At 35.4% G+C, this 25,189-nt stretch overlaps 1 protein-coding gene across 4 annotated transcripts in view; it reads left to right on the top strand.

The window, feature by feature from the left end:
• The window catches only part of LOC145692944 (uncharacterized), a 729,891-nt gene that overhangs the window by 383,170 nt on the left and 321,532 nt on the right, over positions 1-25,189 (top strand). The gene's annotated exons all lie outside the window — the stretch shown is intronic.

Here is a 25,189-nt window from a genome sequence, read left to right as displayed (position 1 = left end):
TTATCACACGTCACCTAGTGGCTTTCCGTTTTCAGCTGTTTAGAAACGCGAAAATAAATGCCGATTTTCAAAATAGCTCGAAATCGAAAGCAGATAAATGAGTCGTGATAACGATTTCTCATGTAAAATAATATTGTCTAGGGCGCCCTTGTTCCACATTTCGATTATCTTTTATCTATTTGAAGATATCACGTAATTAGTGTAAAATTAGCGGTATTTTAATTTCGCCGGGATGAACTCTTAAGGCTTCTACTACCCATCTCACTGATGTAACTAATCTCGACTCATTAGCCTCTTGTGTAGTATGTTGACTTTGTTTCTGTAGGAAATGTGTGCTCTTCTCTATATAAATGTAAGTTCCATCCACAACTATTACAGCTTTATCCTCTCCTTGTGTGAAGATGGTCTTCGCAAATGCTCTGGTGTGTTTCTGAATAAAATCATCTCTAGTAATATGATTGAAACCGAGATGTTTCGGAACGAATTCAGACATGAGAGCCCTACGAACAGTGTGAACACATCGTTTTATGACATCTTTTGATAAGGCAAAAAGGTTTCATTTACACTATGAGCGCTATGGAGTACTGTGGCCATTTTTACAAATGTTAACGCTTATCCACTCCTACACAACATACTTAAAAACCATTTTCGTACTCCGTTGCGCTATATACGTAATAACTTAGTAAATGTCGAAAAACAACCCCTTTTCAAGGATTTTCTTGCAACAAGCCTCCTTCCACAAATATTTTCCTATAAACCACTCTGCACTGTATGAAAATGCTTATTATTTTTTGACGTTTTATATCTTATAGATTGCTCATATAGGTCAAATTCAGTCCGTACCGCTACTTTAAAAACGACCCCTCGCGGGGGCCGATTTTGGCTCTTTTCGCCATCCCTCCTTTGCTTTTCAACAGTTTCTGAATCATTGGAGTGAGAGCTCTGTTGGATTCGCAAATGAGTTTTTTTTTTTTTTTTTTAAGGGGGGAGTAGATATCACAACATAAAAGTTAAGTTAGTTGTTTCTACTAAAAGTGAACATTATCCACCTCGTTCATTCATTTCAGTATATTTCATTCAAAAGGGAACGTAACAAAGCAGTTATCGTATTTGCGTTAATGGTATATTTTTCAAATTGGCACATTGAACGCTTTCAAAGTCAAACGTTCTGTACTTCTACTGTAAAATTAGTAATTCTAGACCCTTTTGAAAATAAGCTTCTCAAACAATACTTTAATTTATTTCACAGTAAAACGAGAAGCATGCCAAACATCGTGATAGGGGTGGATTATCATTGGGTTTACGATTGAGTACAAAATACTGTGGAAGTCTGGAAGCTCCAGTTAGTGTGGAAGCCACGAAGTGCGTGAGGTTGAGTTGGAAGATGTGTCTAAATAAAAATAACCTCATATAAAGTATTGTTGTTACATGTAGGGTTTGTATACTATTTTTTCCCCTTGTGATTTGTGCATAATTCACTCTTAATATAGTAAGTAGTACATTCACCACCTAAGGACACCACGTATTATTTTTGGCAAAACTCGTGCCAAGTTTGATTGGAATTCGACTCCTTTCTCCATCCTCCAAACCCTCTACACGGAAGGGAACGAATGAGTGGGTGGGTGTGCAGTAGGATGTGTGTGGATGTGAAATACGTAGAAGTTATACGGAAAGCTGACCATTAACGCCCAGGTAACATAAATTTTAGAGTCCATTACATTTATTATGCTCAAGGATTCCTTTTTTTGGGGGGTGGAGAAGGATGGAGGGTAGTAGGCATCGTGTTAGTAGACGTTTAAAAGGGAGGTGGAAAGAGTATATAGATCACACGGAGGTTTAAATTTGCGGTCTGGGAGGAAGTGGAAGGGAGGACACATTACGACATACGTTAAAAAAAAAAAAAAAAAACTGTTTCACGCTTTTGCGTGAGAGGCATGCCTGAGGGATGAAATTCCTTTACTTTTTTCAACTACTGAAATTAAAAAAAAAAAAAAAAAAAAAACGGAATTCACAGGTTAGTGGTTGTTGTGCACGTAGTGTAGACCGCAAGAAGACTAGAATAGAGGAATTCGCGTGACGGTATTTGCTACTTACAGTAGCTGCTTGTTTTTTTTTTTAAAGCTTATTTTCCCTTTTTAAAAAAGAAGCAATAAAAAATCTTCACACGAATATTGTTCCGTTCTGAATATTATATTTTTTAATAAATCGATAGACAACTGTTCTCAGTGCACGAATGTTATGAATGTTCTGTTCAAAAGCACTTTATAATGCATTTGCGTTCCACTACTAAGCGAAAACACTATGTCAACGAGCGACTCGAGAAGGACATAGATCCGCCAGTACTTACAGTATTGTACGTTTCTGGCATATGAAAGTTTCAATGTCTTTATTATTATTATTATTATTATTATTATTATTATTATTATTATTATTATTATTATTATTATTATTATTATTATTAGAGATGCAAGGGCTCGGAAAAAACCGGCTTTTTTGGAAAAAAAACTCGGTTTTTTCTGCTTCGCTTTTTTGCTTGGGAAATTTTGGGCTTTTTTGAAAATTCTGCTTTAAATTGATAAACCAGATTTTGTTTCGCTTCTCTACAACACAAAAAGTCATTTAATTAGTGGTTGATGCCGATAATAATATAAAACCTCAAAAATAAACCATGAATTTCGTACTTCTCAACATATTTACATTATGAATTCCAAAGGATTAACCAATGTATATAATAAGATTTTTTTAACCTCCTACATACAAAAGTAAGCAGGGTTGGCAAGAGCCATGGTTGTTTTTGAAAATGCCAAAAACCCGTTTTTTGGGGGGAGTTTAAACTAGGCTTTTTTGGTTTAAACCAGGTTTTTTTGGGTTTAGATATTTTGCTTTATGTATTTATATTACATATTGACAGAAATAAGTTTGTTTCGCCTTGGTGTTATTATGCAACAACGGGGTTATGCTCGAAGAGGTCACATAAGCTTAAAGAAGTCCGGTCAGTAAATTTCTTAAATTGAGAAACTCCCGCCCTAGCCATCGGGAAAATCCCGTCATTACTCTAAATGTAAAACAATAACGGAACAAATCCTGTTATTGCTTTGCATGTAAAATTTAAAGGTCAACGTATCATAATCAGTACGCTAAAACTGAGGTATTAAATTACAAATTTAGTGCGTACATATCATTGAAAGTACAATCCAAGCTAATGTTGGAAGCTACGTAGGCAATCGATAAATTTTGTCAATTTATATCAGTATATTTAAGCAACCTTGGCTTCTTTATAAAACAACAGGCATTCAGGCATGCAGAAATATACAATTTAGTTTCGTTTCGTATGTTCAGGCTTAACATCCTTGATAACCTTAATACCGAGGTTATCAAGGAGAAGACTTTCGCTTAAAGTGACAACCGAACCGCTACTTTGTTTACGCATGAAAGAAGGGTTGTGGTTCGACCGAGAATTGAACATGGGACACCTTGATTAAAAGGTGAAAAGAAAATAAAACTAATGCAGATGGTTTGATGTATGGAAACGTCACCATGAAGTTCACACGATTCGCATTTTTCGTACCTTTTATTTTTTTCTCGGTTTAAACCAGTTGTTTATTTTTTTTAAAAAAAGAAGAAATACAGCTGGTGTAAACCAGCCAACCCTAAAAGTAAATACTTCTTTTTAAAAAATACTCAAATAAGTAGCAAAATTCTATGTAGTATTTTTACTTCAAAATATTCCATACCCTCTTTTTGGAACAAAATAAAATTAAAATAAAACAAGAAAAATACTTAGCTTTATATGATACACTTAAAGGCTGCACACCTAGAGCTTTTGGTTTTGTATATTCTTGAAATTCTACAGTTTTATATAAGCACCATCACGGTTTATTCAGTCCTCAAGCTTTCTGTATTTTTAACAAGAGGGATTGAACATGAAGGGTGTGAGATAAGAACATGGTAACCCATAATTTTACTATTTTAAGAAATTAGAAATTTTCTGCTGCACAATCCATTTTGAAAGTCGGAAAGCTGACTTTTCACATAAGTTTATACATGAGGGATTAAACGAAGCGGTATGCGTTGCTGCCTATCTGATGCTGCGTAACTCAGCAATTGAAAATTTGTTAGTTACCATGTTCTTGGCTCACACCCTTCATATCATTATGGAACTCTCCCCACCCCACCAACACACACACAAAAAAAAAAGGACTACGAAATATATTTAAGTTAAGATAAATACAACTGCACAACAAACATGATTGACTGGAGCTTTTGCGCTTCTATCGAGAAGTCCGGAATTCAACTCAGCATTCGACCATTCTGACAAAACTTTTCTTCATTCCGTCTATGAAGTAGAAATAGTGCGTGTACTGTGAGTTGGCTGACTTCATTTCTTATTGTTTTTAAATCGTTATTATTACTAATTACCAGCAGTGACGGTTTTGCGAGGGTTAGGGGGGGGGGGCGGTCTTTCGGACTGAAGCCTGTTCCCCAAAATTACGGAATGTCTAAAACAAACGAAATATCTATTAGTTATGCCTTTACTCATAAACTTTAAGCTGCCGTCAAATAAAAATTACGAATGTTTAGAAAAACTAAACATTAGTAAGAAAAAAACCCTCCCAAAATACTTTTCTAAATCCGCCACTGATTCTCAGTATAAAATGATCTTCAAGGTTGTATCCGGAAGATTATCGCTAAATATGCAAACGAAACGAAATACAGTATTAGTTATGCCTGTACTCATAAACTTCAAGCTCCTCCCAAATAAAATTAGGAGATTTTAGAAAATGAAACAATCAGAGAAACCCGTCCCAAAGTACGTTTCTAAATCCGCTACTGATTATTTGTATAAATTAGTATTCAAGGTTGTATCCGGAAAATTATTGCTAAATCGTTGCACAGCTACAGTATAACAGAAATGTGGAAGTACGGTTAGACGGATATATTGAAAAACGTACGCTTTGACGGATATATAGAAAAACGTAAGTTTAACTTCTGCGTTAGAAGCTAGAGTACTAAGCTCTTAGAAATGAAACAGACGACAAACTGAAATGATATCGAGAAGAAAAAATATCGATAACTCAAAAGTTAAAATAAAGTTAAATAGCCTCTAAAATTGCCCTCAAATACTACATTCTTCATGTTAGCTTTAATTCGTAAAACATGTGCTCCATCCATCTTGATGGTGAATTTTAGAGCGAAATATGGCATTTAGGTCATGAAATTCTTATCTAACTATAGAATATACCATAAGAAAGCTATTTAGATAGAAAAATTGTGAAAATGAAAAAAGCCAAAATTTCCAAAATTCTCACATTTTTTTCCCAAGAAAGCCGGCTTTTTATGTGAAAAAAAACATCGATTCAAAAAAAAAGCCTGCTTTTTTTTTTTTTTTTTTTTACATTATGGCTTTCCTCCGTTCTCACACTTTTATAAACGTTTTGTAACTACTGATGAATGGTAAAACACTTTCATTTCAAAATTGGGGTGCCTGATTTCAAAATTCCAAGCTTTTTTTTTTTTTTTTGTTGTTCTTTCATCGTCATGAGATCATACTATCTGTGCACTAGAAATTCTTTGAATAAATAATATAAACATTTAAAAAAAATAAGGAAAGAATGAGCAATACAGAAGTAATCGTTCATGTTCCTCACGTATGTAAAATACATTATGATTCATTCATCCATGACCATGTTCACATTACATGTTCTGATATTTGTATGCATACTAACATTTGGTACGTTCGCTTTTTGGACGTGGTTTGTTTTAATGAAAATAAATTAATGAATGATAAAAGAAACGTCCAGTTGCAATTAAACAGTTTTAGCATCATTAATTCCAGAGGACTTTTATTTAAAAAAAAAAAAAAACTTATCTGTTGCCATTGTAACAGCTTACTGCTACCGAACATATAGTTTTTTTTTTTTTTTTGTAATAAGTTGGAAATGCGGTTCATGGCAAAGGCCAGTAAGCTGAGGCCAGTTGATAAGAAACAAATGACGTCATGGAGCATGATCTGGCCACAGTGGAAGAGGATTATTTGTGCTGTGAGACACGTGCGAGCATATAGATGTATTCAATGTCTAGGTTTTTCAACGCATCTCAATGGTTTTGAATGTGGGGTCGAGAGGTCTCTCGTGCTCTTGCATCCATTGTGTACGGTGACTAAGAGGCATATACATTGTCGGGATAGGAGAGTAAACCATCTCGATTTCATTTAAGAGGATAGGAAGAATCTGGCAACAGTGGACAGCTTTATGAGTCATATCGTTTGATCAAGATTTTAAAGGTCCAGCTGGGAATGAATATTTGTGATGTGATTTGAACTATTTTGTCTCGTGTTAATATATTCTGAAGTTTGACTCAGTTAACCAAGTTGTTTGGAATTCCAAGCTTTTTAAACAACCAACTAAAGTTGAATGGAGATGAATGACAAGCTTTGTTCACATTAGTTGATCGCTGCTTGTCTGGTAAAATTGGATGATTGACAGGATCAGGGAACTAGGAATTAACCGGAGTTGACATCAAGCATTGGACCACAAGACAGAAAGAAACTATAACTTGCTGAATGTTGTATGGTATATAGTTGCATAATTAAATGATTCAAGGCGACCTTGAGTGGATAAGTGCGCTTTTAGTTATTACGACGATAATAATAAATTTCAAATTAGTTCTTTTAAATGCAATGAAATTGTTCTTTAACGCAGATCACGGTTCAGTTTCTGCACCAATGTACACGAAGGTTTTAACAACAACATTAAAACAAGATAGACTGGAAACTATTAGATATAGTGTAATATATCCTTTGCTCCGGTGGGTAGAATGGATTAGCTACTCTCAATTCACTGCACAAAAAGTTTCCCTGAACGTTCTGTTGAGAAATGGCAATGTGAACTGCCCACCCAGGTCATATCACCTCTCCTCCCTGAAATATCTTATATGGAATATGTTCTCAGATTTATAAAAACAGGTCAAAAACAGTTCCGAAACTGAAAGAGAACATTGCACGCACCATTGAAAATTTTCCACGCAATATATGTGTAAAAGTAGTGCTAAATTGGACCTTCAGAATCCGTCCCACCAACTGAAGCAAAGGAGAACATTTAAACGACATTATCTTCAAAATATATATTTAAAAACATAATTCTCGTTTTCTAAATTTTGACGTTTTTATTGGTAAACTAGGCTATACTCATCTCACAGATCATTATGCTCCAATAATTTTGTTTGTTATTAAATACTAATCGAAGGCTGACATTTTCATTATTACTTATTAATGTCCACTTGTGTTATCGTTCCCTAAGATGAAGTAAAAATGTGATCCGTGGCCTACTTCATTTAAATGCCAACTGAGCCTTCCAGAAGTAGTGAAAATGTTAAGGTTTTAAATTTTAGACGGGCTCGAATTTCATATGCCATATTTTCCAGGGAGGTTAATTTACGTAGTTTTCTGGACGACCCAAATATTAGCACTTGTCCCCTCAGGAAATCTTCCAAGTTACAGCGCTGGTAGGAAGGGAATTACTTGTAACAGCCCCTAACAGATTGGCAACACTTTTCGTAACAGAACAGTGTTAGCTGTCTACATAACAGGGGCAACACTTTCCTTGAAATGTATATCCTATGAGGTAAAGGAGTTCAAAATACTTACGTATTCAATGAAATAGTGCACGGAATTCCGAGTTCCATTCCTGGTGGGAGAGACTTAAGATTAGGGTGGTGCGAATTCCACCGTAAACTGTAGGTCCACGTCTCATATAACCTCAGTGCTAAAAAAAAGGGACGATAAACTCCAATCTATCCCATCAACCAATCAAATGTATTTTTTAAAAGAGAAAATCTACAGTAACTTTATTTACAAAGGTCATATATTGCTTAGGACATTTCTTTTTCTGGATAAAACTAACACCTTTGAATGCATGTTGTGTTCTTTATGCTGTACTTTATATAACATCAAATCAGAGAAATATTGCGATCACGCTAGAAGGGAAGTAGAAACGTGAATGGTTCTTTTTTGTTCTTTGGTCAAAGCTTACAGGAAAGAAGGGTGACCGAATCTCTTTTTATCAGAAGAACCGAATAAGGGGAGGGGGAAGACAGAGAGGATTGGCTATACTTATATATATATATATATATATATATATATATATATATATATATATATATATATATATATATATATATATATGAGGAGATGACAAAATTGAACCGGAAGAGGAAGTGGCGCGACTCCAGCTGGGTTGCCAAGAAGACCTCATCCAGTTCCAATTTGGAATCTTTTTTCTCTCTCTTTTCCCCTTGAACGCAATGTTCTCCAAAGACTTCTTCTTCAGAAGGCTCCCCAAAAGCAGCGACAAATCATGAGAAGATGTTTGAGGGGTCCACAACAAGAACATAGTAGCCATTACATGAAGACCCTTTACAAACGGGGGAATAGAAATGGAAAAAATAAAGCCGTTTCGGCTTCTGCAGTTGTCGAGTTTTATTTTAATGTAGTCATAGTCACTTGAGACTGGATTCTTCCAAACTTGTCCAGAGAGTTAGTAGGCGTTGAGGAAAATTAGTAAATTTGGAAACGACTTACTTAGGAACAAATGAATGGTTCTCATAGTATGCTTGACCTAGAAATATTGGACATAACACACACACGCACACACACACACACACACACACACACACACACACACACACACACACACACACACACACACACACACACACACACACACAAAATACAATCAAGAATACCAGTTAGGTCGGTGCAAATATAACAGCAGAAGAACAGAAAATAAAACAAGTACTTGAGTAGTACAGTTGGATCTCGATAACTCGAACCCCGGGAACTCAAATTCCTATTAACTCGAATGTTTTCCCATTCCGTTGAACTCTCCATAACACTCAATGTTAAAGTAACAGCTGTAAGTCTAATGTTTAAAAATTACAACCTCGATAAAAGTGATTTTTAAGTGCTGCATAATCATATTTGAAAATCTTGGTAATTCGAATTTTCGTATCTGAGAACCTCTACAAGTTTACCTCTATCCTCTATCGACCCAAAAATCGTCTACAACTCGAATTTCAGTGAATCCTTTTGTAACATTTTACTTTGAGGTTAAATACACAAAAAATATTTATTTTTTTAAAAAAATATTTGTGTTAGTGGCTTTCTGATGTCATGTAGCGTAGGTGCTACAATGGGTCATAATGATGATATTTTCGAGTGTTTGCATATTCTACTAAATAATAATGATGTAATTTTACACCCTTTCATATTGTAATATTTAAATACCATTTGGAGTGATAGCTGGAATACAATAAACATTGTTTTCAGCGTGTACATTATACTTTGCCCATATAGTGTTTACATTAAACTTTTACATATGTATACATATGTTGATAACAGTATGTTGAGATACACATCTAACTTTAGAAGAAGGTATTTAGGTATGAAAGCTTCTGAAACAATTTCTGTACGCATCAGGGTAAAAGAGAGAGGGAGCCAGGGAGGACGCCCTTCCGTTACATCCAACAATATCTATGGCGTCCCCTCATTTCCAAAAAGTACAATGGGAAAAGGTAGGCACGGTTCTTCAATTTGTAGGAAAGTATGATCTCTTCTCATTGGATATATCAACTCTCCAGCAATTACCATTGTGAATTCAAAGCAATCAAGAGTATCTTTCTTCGGCAATCTGTTAGATTTGGCAACTGCGATACTCAAGCCATACTTTAGCAAGGGAGGGAGGAGTAAAAAAAAAAGTGGTAGACAACTCTAATTGTCCATGTATTAAGCCTTGCTAGCATAGCATACTTTGAAATAACCCTGTTGAAGAGATTAACCCCAGCCATGTTGTTGTAATGCTTTATTGTCTGGTCGCCTATTTGGTTTTCTTCTTCACACTCTGAACTGCTTTCATTCCCACTTTGGCTTGGGATGTAATCTTCAGCAGCATTACTAATTTTAGGTAGATAAAGTCCAGATATGTTCCCATCAATAATATCCAAAAGATCTGGTATGTCAGTATCCGGCACAACTTTGAACAAAGAAAAATGAATGCCGCTTAGTTTCTCTGCGACTGCCGCTATATCACTTGCGGTGGCTTGTTTCTTAACTAGTGTACTACGTGAATCAAAACTTGATGTATTTTGCTACAAAATGACATCAAGATCATATCTGTAAGATAAATGAATAAATCAATATGAGTTTTCAAAGTTGTAAAATTTTTTGATACATTCTGTATTATTATTAGGAAAAATTATTAACTGTTTCTATTTGCTAGGCTAAAACTTTAGCCTCGCAATAACTAGAAAAATGAATACAATAGCTAGACTTCAGGGGAAAATATTACAGTTTAGTGTCATGAATGAAACACGCGTATCAATACTGTTTTACTATGTAAAATCGTGGTTAGGACCCAATGTAGCAGCTGCGCTACAAACAGAAAAAGTAATAACGTGAAAAGTCTATTTCTGTCAAATTACACCAAAATCAATTTCTACATATTCTTCGTTTTATATTTTCTTTACTTCATAATAAAAAAGGCGAGTTTTGCAGAAAAATAATTAACTTACCTTCTTTTTTGATTCCCGAACCGGAGACGTGCTTCCGATGCCATTCTTACAAAATCGTAATTATCCTCCAACTGCACATTTTCTTGAAGAAAAAATTACTGGCGTGTTGCGTTGTGTATAGCAAAGGCACTACAAATGGTCATTCGCACAACCAAAGCTTGGCTCCTTCATAAAAAAATAAAATAAAATCCAGATGTAGCATAAATGCTACAAATGGTCGATAGAGGCTATAAGTCGAACTTCTGTTCATGAGACCTCGATAGCTTGAAGCTATTACATAATTGTCATTGTTGCTAGTTCTGTTATTGTTGCTAATGTGTACTGTAATTGTATTTTATTCGTGTCTAGTATTTTATTTTTACTAGTCATTGCATTTAATTTAAGGAACTTTCACAATTTCTAGTTCTAGAGATTGAATGAATAAAACTTCGAGTTATAGAGATTATATAGTCACTTTTCATGAGGAACACGAAATCTTGGTATCTCTAACTTTGCTGTGGCCCCCTTGATAACTCAAACTTTGTTTACTCAAAAAACTCGATAACTTAAATTTTTTATCTATTCGCTTCAGCTTCAAGTTATCGAGGTCCCACTGTATTATTAGTGAAGACAATGGGAGAACGTGAAAAAAAAAGCAAAGATAGGAATAGCTTAAGAAGCATTTACGTGGAGAGAAGTCTATTTTATAGGTTCTTGTATAAAGAGTTGAGAAAAAGATCAAAATGAATTGTCTGGAGTATTGTGCTGTTTAGGGTGCAAATATGATCATTATACTAAAGCGATTTAAAAAAGACCAGACTTTCGAAATGTGTGTGTGAAGAAGAATGGAAATACTTACCTGGGTCGAATGTAAAATGAATGAGGAATTAGAAATAGAAAAGAACAATTTTATATGTAATTGAAAAGAGGAAACAAAAACTGGTTGGGACTTTGGCTGAGGAGAACTGCATTATGAAGCACGTGCTACAAGGTACGGTGGCAGGAAAAAGAGGGAGAAGCGAAAGAGGCTACAGCTAATGGACAGTATTTAAACAAAAACAAAAAAATCGAACGTGAATACAAAGAAGTTAGCTGAAGACCGCAATGCATGGAAGTCTCTCAGTTGCGGCAAGTGACCTGCCAATAATGGCAAATACCTAGATGATGATGATGATGATGCCGTAATAAATTAAGATCATGTTGTTACATGTTTGTTTATAACATGAAAATTAATGCAGAGAAGTAAAATTCCGCCCTTAGGTTATTAGAGCTATATGATTGATTGTAGGTTGGGTTACTTATCGCAGATAATCTCGAGTATAGTTCGTATTCCGGTTAATCAGTTGATCCTATCTCATATAACAATAGTGCTGAAATAGAACATTTAAAAAAAATTGCTGAAAAGAGACATTAATATCCAATTAATCGATCGGTGTTACTAGCTAATAAACACATGCTTTATACGCACTATTAAACAAAATATGGAGGTGACCTGTAGCCATTGTCAGTAACTAAACTTTGAGAACTTTTCTGTTTTTGATATGTCGATTAATTTTAAGGAGTTAGGAATCTGGGCTTTCGGCATCTAAGGGCAGTTTAGCATGTCGTGTATGAGGGATGGCATTCCTTAGCGATTACATTACCCAGGGAAGTGGGAAAAGAAGAAAGCAGTGGGGAAGGAAGGAAGCGATATGGGGCTTCTATGTTGGACACCATCCCGACGTTTGTCTGGTATGGATGAGGAAAACCCAGGAAAAGTCTCACTCAGGGTGGCTGGGCTGAAAATAGCTTTTACACCTTTCCGATCAAGTGTTCCCACCGGGACAGGTCGCACCAAAGACGAGAGCCTTCGCTACGCAGGTCACTCAGTTGATTTTAATATTCTGTTGATATCAATTTTCGATACTCAATTTGGACAACATAGTCCCTATAGCTTTGTAGTCAAATATTTCTATAACAAAATGTAAAATATGCACGTTTCTAAAGATTCTTACTGGCAGTAGGATAAGCATTCAAAATTTCAATCTAACAGTTCGTAATTATAGTGGGAAGTTTGGAAATTGCACATATTTTGTGTGTGCTACAGAAATTTCTCACGCACAAAATGACGTCATCAATTTGCTTGTAATGGCTGCGTATGAACTATGAAGAAGGGTAGAACAGCTATCATGTGGGTGGCTTAGTGAGGGAGTGACGAGAATGAGTTAGAGCGAGGAAGAACGCAAATCAGCCATTAAGGTCAATTAGTAGGTTATTAGGAAGGGAAGTTGCTGATTTCCTGTTACAGCGCTCGCTTTTTCTACCAACCAAAACAAACAACCGAACTTTTCTGAATCGATAATTACTGGTAGGTTATTCTGGGAACTTAACAATGTTTTATTCACGACGTTTCAGGAGGCCATCTGCAACAGTGATGTGTTTATCTAAAAATAACTCAGTTTTCGAAAACCCAATTTCCTTGACGTTTCTAATGCAAAAGTTTTCACTCGCTGTCTGTCTTCCCAATATATTGTTCATATCCTCTTTACCATTTCCGCTTTCTTCTACTCTTTTGTGTATATGTGGTGTAATGGTTTGGTTGGAAATGGCTGGTCTAATTATCTTCCTTGTCGCTACGTGGTTATCGTGCTTACCATCGGTGAGTTCGATTCCTGGCAGGTGCTTGAGATTTAAGGTTGTCCATTCAACTACAGGGTAATCAAGATGTATCTCAACCTTTGAAGATACTATAAAAGATGTTGAAAATTGTTATTATGTACTGCCTGACACACATGTACACCCTTCTGATCATGTTTCCTAACGGGTTCTGGAGCATTGCACGTTATATGTTGGCCACAATTCATTGAATGTTCATCTGCAGTTCTTCCAAAGTATGCGGATGGGTTGTGTAAGCTGTTGACTTCAGATATCTCTATAAGAAAAATATCTGGTGGAGTGAGGTCGGACGACCGTGATGATCACAATGAATTGGAAAGGATGCGCCCTGGTAACATCATTCTCAAATACTTCATATCACGTAAACGTTATGAGAGGTTACACTATCCTGTTGAAATTATGCTAGTTCTCATCAGTAAGAGTAGCAAAGATTGCCTGAGCAGCTTAAGATTATGTTCACTATAGGTTATCGTTCGAGATAAGACACACCAAGACTCATCCAGTACGGTCGGCTTGTCAATCTTATACAAACACATATTGTGTGAATTCATGTTCCCGCCGAGGTAAAATAAAGCCATATCTGACCAATACTAGTTATCCAACTCCTCCTCACTAGGCGTTAAATGTTCCATGAACCACTCACAAACTCAACACGCTTGAGGCAATCATCTGCCTCTAAATTGTGCACAACTCTAATTTTGTAGGCCAACATTCGTAACGATTTTCTCACACTGCTATGCACTCTGTACCATAAGATACACGACTTTAACTAGACAACCTGCGCAGGTACGCCTGTCGACTATTTTTCTTTGTTGCATTGATATTCATAGTTTTGTTTACGGTGAGAACCATTGATCTGTCACTTTGGGGAGGGGACCTCTGAAATGCTCCAAGGTTTCTTGAATTATCCTACAGGCATTTAATGGTTGATTCATTCGGAGATACTTTTCCTGGGATATCCCTTTGGTTTCGAACCCGTGGTTGTTTCGTAACTTCTTATACTCTTCCAGAATAAAATTCCCGTTCTCCAGTGTGTACACCATACTTGTGTGGTACTGTACTACGAATTCTGCTGTCTCAGCTATCATCAGCTGTCACCTGCAACATGAACAACAACAAAAAAAAAAAGCGTCATAGGTTTCATGAATTTTATATCACTCTGTATAAATCAACTTTCCGTGTCGACCTTAGTGGTGAAAGCTCCAAACAAGCTAAAAATCGAAGGATGGATCATACTACATCATACTTAATTGTTTATAGTTATCCACGTGTTACCATATTTATTCTTTGTAAATTAGCGACTTTTACTGTATAGCTAGTTATACTTGTTAGCTAATTTCTAAGAATATTTTTTCAGGTCTTATTATACCTCTGCTTCCAGCATGACAAATGTATTACGTATTTAAGATGAGGAAAAAAGGGGAAAGAAATGTCATGACTTGTATGCTCAGATACAAACCGCTACTACAGTTATATAATATCACTGTGAAGATAAAAGGATGCTTTAAACTGCGTTGATTTCTAGACTCTTCGCCGCATAGCTGCTTTTTAAAAACGCTTCGCGGTTTTATTTATTTACTTTTTTGTAACCCTTTTGCACCGCAAATTCCAAACAAAACATTTCAAACAGATGGTGTTGATGTGAAGCGTTAACAAGGTCACGTTCCTGACATGTCGAAACGACTTTTTTCTTTCTTTTTTTAATGAAAAAGTTAGGGTCTTTCCCTCTTTTCCCTGATGCACAGGCTAGTTGGTGACTCATAGTTCGTATGATTAAACCTTCTTCATGGTAAGAGAGACTGGAAAAATAAACATACAAGGATTTACGAAAGAGAGACAGAGAAAATAAGTAAGATGAAAGACATCTTTTGAAGTGTTCTTGTGTTCTCTATGTTTTAATATGGTAACATCAGTGAGTGATAAGGGTTGCCAACTTCTATATTTGTAATTATAATGGATCACACATTTTAGACTTCAAAACTTTAGTATGCACTAATATTGGGAGTCTTGTAGAACGTCTTTGTCTGTACGTCCGTCTATCTACAGGTATCACAGCAAAAACGGTATATTTACAGCTGTTATTTGAGAATCGAGTCAGCGTCTTAAGCGGGCAGTCTACTAAAAATGATACAAAAAGTTAACTATTTTTTTTTTGCCCGTTTTTCGTAAGTGAAAAGAGATAATGAAATGTAACGCACTGCAATAATAGATAATGTTATTCTACATCCGGAAATACAAATCAAGAGAATTACAGGTTACGTAGCAACTAGAAAATTGAACTCAACAGTAATTGATGACTTATCATGTTATCTGGGCTCCTTGTTACTGTAACTACTTTTTAAATAATATTTCTAGTTATTTTGTAATAAACAGAAAGTTATATTAACATTACAATTTATTTCAAAGTAAATATAAATATTATTTAAAAAGTAGTTAACAAGGAGCCAAAACAACATAATAAGTCATCAATTACCGTTGAGTTCACTTTTCTAGTTGCTGCGTAACCTAGATTTTTGGGTAATTTATATTCTTGTCACACTGTAATTTCTATGCTATTGTGGGAAGTTACATTTCATTCTCTCTTTTTATTTACGAAAAAACGGGCAAAAGAGGTCCCATCTCATCCGTTAATACTCAATTCAAACCGGAAGTGGTTGAAATTAACAATTTCCGGCTTCAATATTGTTCGCCGTAGAAGAAAAAGATAGGAGATACGGGTTAACATTTTTTTTAATTGATTCACTGTCTTAATGAAAGATTCCAGCTTCATTAGTGCCTATCTACTAAAACTGAAAGTGGTGGAAATTTGCTGCTATATCCGGTTTCAATATTGATCTCCATATAACACAAATGCTAAGAGATATCATCATTATCATCATAGGTATTCTGCCATTATTAGCAGGTCACTTGCTGCAACTGAGAAGCTCCCTTGCTCCACAGGACTAGCTCAGGAGAGTAATGCTCCCGGAAGTAGGAACGAAAAACACAGTTCTGATTGGTTGGCGTTATCTATGTCTTGCCACATTGCATTCAAATAGCAGAATTCAGACGATTGTTGTTGTCGGTCCTCGTGGCCGAGCGCTATATGCTAGTAACGAAAATCTCTTTTGGCGTAAGTTCAAACCCGGCCCGAGGAAAGTTTTTTAAACATTTTTTTTACATTTTTATAACACTTTTTAAATTAAAATAATACGAAAATAATACTCAAAAATGTGATTTACTTACTTTTGTGCAGATAAGTAGTAGTAGTAGTAGGAACGGGTTAGAAGCCCCGCAGAGCTCGTTTTGTTGCCCTTGTACTCCATGATATAAGGCTCGTTTTGTTCTCCTTGTACTAAATGATATAGATTTTGTGACCAACTTAAAACAACTGACTAGGATAGCGCGTAAAACAGCTGGCTAGAGTAGCGCGTGAAAAAACGTTCTTCCGGAAGTATTACTCTCCCGAGCGGGTCGTTGCTCCACAGTCTTCTCCAAACCTCTTCGTCTGCACGTACGATTTCTCTGTTGTGATATCTTCCATTAATTTTAGTCTTCTTCACCCCGTCCTTCTTTTCCATCGAACAGTCTTCCGTATATTATATACGTATACGTACGTGTACGTATGTTACGTACGTCATCTATATGTTACACACTTCCTTCTGTATGCGAGATCTTTACACTTGTATACAGTTCTTCCTTTCATACGAAAAGTACGTATAGAACACTTACACGGAAAAAGAATTTTAAAACACACATTTTCAGTTATAATTTGCTGCAAGGCATTACATATAGTCGTATGTGAAGTACAAAAATTATAGGATTTACGCCCGTAACCTACGTTTTTCGTACGCCACATTCATTTGTTTCTCTGTATAAAACACTTACTGCTATACAAGGAATCTGTGGTTCGATTTCAGGCTATCTGAATTTTGTGATGGAGCTACATCGTGTTCATGGATTTTCTCGAGGTTTCACTTGTTTCCTTCTACATTCTCATTCCATCTGTTATTTTATACTTATTTATCGTACTTCCATTAATCATTCATTTGCTTTAGTCTAAAGAACATGATTGTCAGACGTTAAAATTGAAATTTCATTTAGTTTCATTCTTACTTAAAATATAGTGCTGTTGGCAAAACTGTTCAGCACGGTAACTGAAGAAAAAAAACCTTACAAGCTGAGCCATTAGGATATGGGTTAAAGCATGGGTTTAAAAACCAGGAAGAGTGTTTTTCATTCTGACGACGGGGACAAGGCCGAAAGCACTGAATCCACTGGGGGCAGAGGATGTATAATCAAGCGTGTAGAGAGGTTGGGTGAGGGACGGAGAGGAAGCTGACAGGAGATAAGGGTCCGACGGACAGAAAATGTATGCATGTTCTGCTGAGATAGATTTTAGATTAATATGAAATATATATTTCGGAAACAGCTCTGAAGGGGTGAGAAAGAAATGAGCATGGTGTGTATATATATATGAAGAACAGGACATGACACGTAGTGGAAAATTATCAGCTAGTCACACAATCATCAAGTCAGCATGTGTGCACTTTATGAATAAAACACATTTTTTTGTAACCTTTTAAAAAGCAAAGATTAACCCAATTCTGCAAAATGAATATTTTACGTTTCTTACCAGTAAGCCTTTCATAATTTCGTCTTATTCGTACAAAAACTAAATGAATCAAGTGCTTAAAATTAAATGAAATTAGATTTCCAGCTTTACGTCTCACGCCTATGACCTTTATGCTGCAGGAGACTGGTGATTAATGAAAAAATAAGATGAATCTTTCATATGTACACTCATGTCCAAAATGATTGTCGCATATCTATAACTGTCTTCATGTAGGAATATAATTTGATAATGATTTTGCAGGGTACTTTCAATACTGTTACTATGTGTATAATCGGGAAATGTATACTTGTGGTAAAAAATTATGAATACGAAAATTAGAATGAGTAAAACAAAATGTTGCTAAACGGACAAGAAAGTTTAATTTTCGTTTTATTGTTCTTATTTACTGCTCTTTTGACATGAAATTTACCACACACATGTCTTTGCCGATTATACACATACTAACATTATAAGAAATACCGGGCGAATTCTTTATCAAATTATATACCTACAACAACATACAGTATTTATAGACATGCAACAATAATTTTGGACATGAGTATACGTCCCATGCTTATGCCATGTAGACTAAAGAAGATTGTGATGATGAGAAATGAATGAAATAAAGAAAGTGAGAGGAAACAGGAGAACCTCGAGAAGAAAACAAGTACACGATGTTTGGATTAATGAAAGTGAAGCATTATGAAATAATTAGTAGAATAAGAATGTGGGAAGAAACTGGAAAATCCCGAGAAAACTCACAGATACGATGTTTTGCAATAAAATTTGCGTGGCTGGGGATCGAATCAGCGATCCCCTTACTAGAGATAAGCACATCAACTGATGGTATTATTATTATTATTATTATTATTATTATTATTATTATTATTATTATTATTATTATTATTATTATTATTATTATTATTATTATTAACATATTACGTCTATTATGCGTTGAAACAAAGATCACAAACATATGTGATATACATTGAAATGAGTAAAGTTTTTGACTAATCATAAAGTACTTTTAAATAAAGTGTCAATCATGGGAGTATTTCTCTTCTTTTTTTATTTTTTAAAAACCTATTTGACAGGTGGAACTGCCTAATTAAAATTACATATATCTTGTCAGACTCATCTACTATCAGTAATGGAACTCCTCAAAGTTTTCCTTTAGAACCATTACTTTTTTCTATTTTTTAAAAAAGGTTTTATTAATGACTTGTCAACAATTTTAAACCATTGTAATATGATACTGTATGCTGATAACATTAAACTGTTCAGCATAAGAAATAACACTGAGCATATTATTAAATTATAAGATTACTTAAATAGAACTATTGTATGGTGTAAGCATAATAGTACGAGCATAACTTGTTTAAAACCTATATGTATAACACATCTCGGTATTATGTTAGTTAATATGAAGTAAAAGGTATTATTTTTTAAAAAAATGATACAGTGAGGGATCTAAGTGTGTGAAAATAATCATATACAGTATACATAGTAGTACTTAGTAGTTACAAGTTCAATTTCCACATAAGATATATTGCTTTTTGTATTAATTCTTCATCATAAGTCAATTCCAAGTCGAATTTATGAATAATTTTTTGTTTTGTTTTATTTATTACTAGCTGGAATCCACGGTCTTCGGACAAAATAATAATTGGAACATATTTGAACTTCCTTGACCCCTTAGGATGTGTATTTAAATCGAAATGAAATTATAAACTTCCAACTCCACCCAAGTGCTAATGTATGTTCCAAAATTTCTTTTCAAACGATGCAACCGTTACTATTATCCATCCTCTCTTAGGGTAGTAATTTCAATCCGAACTCATTAATATTCTTTTAGACAGTCGAATAGAAAGTCATTTATTTTCGTTTTAGTGTTGTATTACGTGGAAAGATTAGTATTTTGATATCCTGAGCATTATACTAACCGCAGATCGCAACAGTACTGCGGGTAGACTATGATGTAAGGATGATATACATAATTACTCCCATAGGAATACCTGGAAAAACGACTTTTGTCTATATCTTGGGATCAACTGGTTTTAATCACCTCCATGAATGAACTCGATTCATAATTTTTGACCTTACATCGTGTTCAAAATTCAGGGCGATCTATCAAGATTTTGTGTCTCCTGAACGGACATGCGGACAGGTAGAGTAAATATATAAAGAAACTTTTGGTAAATTCAAAAGTAATTTAAATACTATCTATGTACGTACGTAAGCAATCTTAAAACGGGGTTGGAGTCTGATCTTAATTTCACTGCCTTTCACCATTAATATTTAAATGAAAGAAATGAAACAAAGGCATAAGGACAAAAATTGAATGAGACTGAAGAGTCAATAGCTATTGTGAGGTTGAGAGTTTAACTAGAGCCGTAAAGTTGAGGCCGAGTATTTTGATCTTAACTATGCTTGAACTAATTTTCTTTCGAAGTTGCATTTACGTTGATTAACTGTGGGAACAAGATGCCCGGATGTTTTTGGTACCATAGTATGTTCTGTGGTGTGCGTGTGGATGGGGAAGGGGTAAAGGATGTAATATCATTAGTGAGTTTTGTCTAAAAGGTAGGGGCGTATTCAGATTGAAACCATCATTAACGTCTGAGAAAGAGAGAGAGAGAGAGCTTCGGGGCCTTTATCTTCTTCGACTGTTCCACAGGGAAACGGTTTCTATTCTGCCCAGACCATAAAGTAACACAAATGATTCTGTTGGTAACGAACTAACTAACTAACTAACGGAGGAAACAAGTGAAGCATGGTTGGGAAAATGATTTCGTAACTAAATCAGTCATTCAAAAGTGGCTGAAATCAAGATGAAGAGGGAATGAAAATTTTTCATGGTAATATCGAAAGGTAGTTTCCTCACTAGGCTATGTAGGTAGAATGGAATAAAGTGTACGAATACACTATGGCTGTTTGAAAATTTTCATTGTTCCTTTTGTTTTCCAGCCCTTATTTTATGATGTAGTCACCCTTACTATAATCTTTTTCTCAGTGTTGCCGACTTCCTATTTAGAAATTGTAGTGGAATAGATGGATAGTTATCATGAATTATTTTCCTTTGTTATTTTTTATTATTATTATTCAGAACAGTAAAATTTGATTCAGTGTTGAAGGAAAATTAAAATTTGGAGACCATTAGCTGAACTTGCACTCTCTACATAGAGCATCATTCATGTATGAGCATGAATCTCCTTGTCATTCTTCACAACATCTGTACGTGTCACTTTACAGAGACAAATGAAGGACGTTTTGATAAAAATCGGTAAGGGGTATCATAAAGGGAAGATTTTTTTCGATTATTTTTTCAATATCTTGCACCGTTTTGAAGATGTGAGCCTACTTCCGGTTGAAGACATGTATGATCAGTGTTTTCTTTTTTCTTGCACGCAGTATGTAATAAGCAAATACATTACACACGCAATTAATTATAATGTCAGCTATATACTGTATAGTATTCAGTGGGCAAAATACTCCAAACAATAAATATCCATCTTACAAGACTGGAGAAATTGTTATCCTTTTATCATTTGGCCATGAAACAAACGTTGGAGAGATATACTAACCCGGAATACAAATGTGTGGTATTGGAATGTATAACTCGTAGGATATGAAGCTTTACTTTTTAAAATTTCAATACTTCCAGTGTATCCCTAAAAAAAATGTAATAAAGAAATAACGGCTATTTTTAAAAATATATTCAATTAGAACTGAGCATTCTACACAAAATTTGCAATCGATCAGTGAAAACGGCGTTTCTAGAATGTGTGGTTTCCCAGATATCATTGTCAAAAAAATTGGCCATAAATATAAAAACTCTTCTTGACCACAAACATATAAACCTTGCATTTTAATATACACCTATAGGTACCGCGTGTTCTCTGTGGTACTATGTAACAGAATATAAGATATTTTTTTTAAAATATTATAAGAAGTAAACTCCCTGATGCTACACCTCAAATTATCCTGACGCTATGCCTGGTGCACAGTGGTTCATTGGTAGATTGCTTATTTCTGGTGCGATTGAATCCGGGCTTGATTCTCGTCCAAATGAATGTATGATGGACAGCATCATGTGTGTTCAAGGTTTCTTTGTGGGGAGGAAAAGATTCTCTTTCCTTCCACATTCTCTTTCCACAATTTTTTTCATACTCATACACTTCCATTAATCATCTGTGACATTTAGTCTAAAGGACATAATCTAGTTATTTCATTACTGTACAAACCACTACATGACCGATAAGATGAATGCACCCACATTTAACTGAATAATACATCGTCAGCGCATCGATTCCCAAGGCTTTATTTTTAGCTTTCTAGATCATAGTTCGCTACTTGTTAATTTGAGTAAATTACCATTACCTTACGGGCACTGGGTTAGTTCAGAACATTTGAATTTCTGTGTCCCCTTCGCCAGTCGAACCTAGGAATGCATGAGAGTTGACAATATCGCTACACCGAGACTAAATATGATATACACACATCGTAATCGTAATTAGAGTGTATGTATAATACGGTATATTTTTAACTGGTGTAAAATTTGCATATTAACATTATACCTCGCTATAATGACAAAACACTATTTTTTCTTTCTTTTAAGATTTCGATCCTTAAATTTTCATACTTCTCAATACAGTAAAAACTCCTCCAGCACCTATAGGTCCTTTCAAAGCTGTTCAACATACAGAGGTGTCTATAAAATAGAATGCTCGGATTTACCTAACATTACATCCATAAAATTCTGTAGATTTCTAAAAAACAGGTATACAGAAAGAAAGGATATTCACCATAAGAAAGGAGGTCTGACTTATGGAAGTCCCTGTAAGACTTAAGTGAAATTCTGCAAAATACCATGATTTTAATGCGTCGGACAGAGTTTTGTTGTTGATTTTATTATCTTTCTAGGAGTTTGCCGTGAAATATTAACTGTTAATTTTCCAATGTATATTTATATTGAAACAACTTCAATGTTTTAATCTCGAAAACAAATAACAAACTTACAGATGCACCAACTACGTTCATGCCTTAGTTCAGATAGCATCTGTCTGACCTAATAAAAATTGAAACATGTTGTATACAGTTTGTATGATGAGGGAAGATATTACTGAAGAGATCCAGTTCAAATATTATCTTCCCCTCCCTAGAGGGTTCCTATGACATATTGGTACCTCTGGTACAGTAGGTCCCTAGTTCGATCTCAATGCTTTGTGGTGGACAATATCGTGTCCGCAGATTCTTCTAGGGTTCTTCGGTTTCCGTCTGTACTCTCATTCCACCAATAGGCATAATCGTGAGACGTAAAACCGAAGGATATTATTTCATTTTCTTTCCTTCTCATGTTTTATCTGACCGCTCCGTATAATCAACTTCGGTGTAATGTCTTAGAAAGTTTCAATTTGACGGTTGGTATCACTGTCTCTATGTACTACCACCCCTTCCCATTTATTCTGCCAGCCCTTCTTCTTGGACTCTGTCTCTAAGCTCGAAATATGGCTACCGTGACATAGAAAATTCTCCCCTCTCTCTCTTGGGCCCATTAATTAATGCCGGATTCTAATCTCTGCATAATCCCGAAGACGCGACTTGAGTGGTCCGTGTGGCCAAGAGACGGGTGGACAAAATGCTGAAGACAATGGCTGCAACGGATGTTATGCTTCAACCCTGCGTGTAATACACTTCCCCGTCCCCTTCCCATTGTATCAGAGCATTATAAATTGCACGCGTACTCAGACTATGTGGATTTTATTAAGAACAGTCCTTTTTTTGAAAAACAAGAGGAAAAAGGGATTTAAAAAAATATACACTTCGGACTAGTTGCCGTAAATTAGTAAATTTAAGTAGTCGGTAAATTTGGGGAATAGTTAAAGAATATTAACCCTTATCGCCAGTCTAGTGGCTAGCGCTCGCACTTTTGGTGCACAGGGTCTCGGGTTTGACTCTCTGTGAGAGAGCCTGAAATTTGAACCAACAACGATGGTTTGGAGCAATCAATTTGTAATGTGTACGGTAAAGAATGGAAAAAGTATATACGAGACTCGTATATAGACATCAAACAGAGCTATGTTTGTAGCTGATATAGTGGCCAGAATATTCTGAAACTGTGCGTTATTGATTTTTTAAAATCAACATTTTGATGTGGTAGGTGTAGTCTTAATGTTTCTGGTCTAATATAATAATAAAATAATTCTGTTGGTAGGGCCTATATCTTCATATTATACATATTAGAGCGAATGCAACTCGCATCATGAAGTAAGTACTGAACCAGAGCCCCCCCCCCCCCCCCCCAAGGATCATATGATAAATTGATTAAAGTAGGCATCATAAGTGGGGAGCAGATTTAATAATTTATGTGAAAAATTGAGTGGTGACATGTAAAAATAATCGACCAATACTAATGTCCAATTAATAGTTTTCGGAGTTGCTGAGATGGATAGTGACACTCCTCGTATCGTGTCAGTATAGTCCAACTCCACCTCTTATCGGCATGAAAAGTATTTGGGGTGGAAAGGTGATAGCATTACGGATTTTCATCACTACACGTTAATTGTAATATTTATCTTAAGGGAGGAGAAAGGGTTCAAATATTTCTTATAAACCTTTCTTATCTCATTCAAGCAAGGGATGTTTCAGCTATCATCTAATAATATTTCTAATTATAGAACAATACAGGTGACAGAATACTTTAAAAAAGGAAAATAGGTCTTATTAACACGTTAACTGGAAGTCCAATCGGGAAACGACCATTAAGAAGACCTAGGCGCAGATAGGAGGACAATATTAAGATGGATCTGGTAGAATACAAAGTAGAAATTTGATCCAGTTGGTTAAGGATAGAAGTCAGTATAGGGCTTTCAGTGAATGCGGCATTAAACTTTCGGGTTCGTTAGGACATAGAGCTGGTTAATAATATTGTACGTATTCGTGTGTGTGTGTGTGTGAGAGAGAGAGAGAGAGAGGGAGGGAGGGAGAGAGAGAGAGAGAGAAAGATAGAGAGCCAAATGCACCTGGTAATGTTTCGACATTCTATCTAGGTACAAAATTCCGAAATACTGTTTAAATACAGCTCACAGATGACGAGAAGAACCCTAGCAGAAGTAGTGTGACGTAGGTATGGGCTCGCCCACTTTTCGCACGGGGGCTTCAAATGACGCCACAGAATAACACACATATAACTACCCGGAGTAGCAGACGACATCTAAGTATAGACCACACCCCAGAAACCGAAAATAGACTTGACCGTGTCGTTGACCTTTCCCCCCTACCCTTGTTTTAGGGTTTTCGTCATCTGTGAGCTGTATATTCTACTCCTTTTCGCATCTGAAATGTCTTAACTATACTTTTTTTCTTTCTTTTTGAAAATCCATTTCTATTAAGCTA

Source organism: Thermobia domestica, chromosome 8 (genome assembly GCF_964235325.1).
Source record: "Thermobia domestica chromosome 8, izTheDome1.hap1.1, whole genome shotgun sequence".
Classification (NCBI taxonomy): domain Eukaryota; kingdom Metazoa; phylum Arthropoda; class Insecta; order Zygentoma; family Lepismatidae; genus Thermobia; species Thermobia domestica.
This window is presented reverse-complemented; position numbering and strand designations above follow the sequence as displayed.